Genomic DNA, 612 nt, shown 5'->3' on the forward strand with positions numbered 1-612 from the left:
GAAGATTATGATAATGAAGTATATACTTTATATTGACAGCTCTATAAAAGTTCCTGTAATGGAGTTTATTAATTGCAGCATTTTCATTTTATTTTCAAAAATAGCTGCACATTAGTGTCAAAGTTTACCAAGCATTCAGAAGTGATAAAAACGCTTCCTTCATCTAAACATGTTAGGATTGACTTTTTGTCACATTTAGAAGCTAATAATATTTACCAGGTTGGTTTTGTGCGTCCTTTGAAACTTAATTCAATAATATAGTTTTAGCATCAGATAAAAAATTTTTCAAAAATTTTTATGCATAGACATGAACAAGCATTATCCGATAAATGCTATCTTTGTTACAGTAGATAGAATGTTTATTTCATTTGTCAAAAAAGTTTTTAATGGTGGTTTAAATGCAGATTGTTTTTCTACATACGGTATTCTGATATATATTTTATATATTTCTCACCAGCAGAAAGATGATCCGTCACTTATGGCCCAGTTTTTTTATGCTGATGACGACTAAATATGATCGCAGCAGAACTGGATAGCTTCGATGGCAGGAAAAATCCAGAAAGATGCCTGCTTTTAGTCAACCAGCTGCGCAGTGTCAGGACAGGGTGAGTT

At 32.0% G+C, this 612-nt stretch overlaps 1 protein-coding gene across 1 annotated transcript in view; it reads right to left on the reverse strand.

The window, feature by feature from the left end:
* Window positions 1-612, reverse strand: part of LOC119586384 (lateral signaling target protein 2 homolog) — a gene marked incomplete at its 5' end in the record, with an annotated part of 49,016 nt that overhangs the window by 37,732 nt on the left and 10,672 nt on the right.

This window comes from Penaeus monodon, chromosome 21 (genome assembly GCF_015228065.2).
Source record: "Penaeus monodon isolate SGIC_2016 chromosome 21, NSTDA_Pmon_1, whole genome shotgun sequence".
In the NCBI taxonomy this organism is placed as follows: Eukaryota; Metazoa; Arthropoda; class Malacostraca; order Decapoda; family Penaeidae; genus Penaeus; species Penaeus monodon.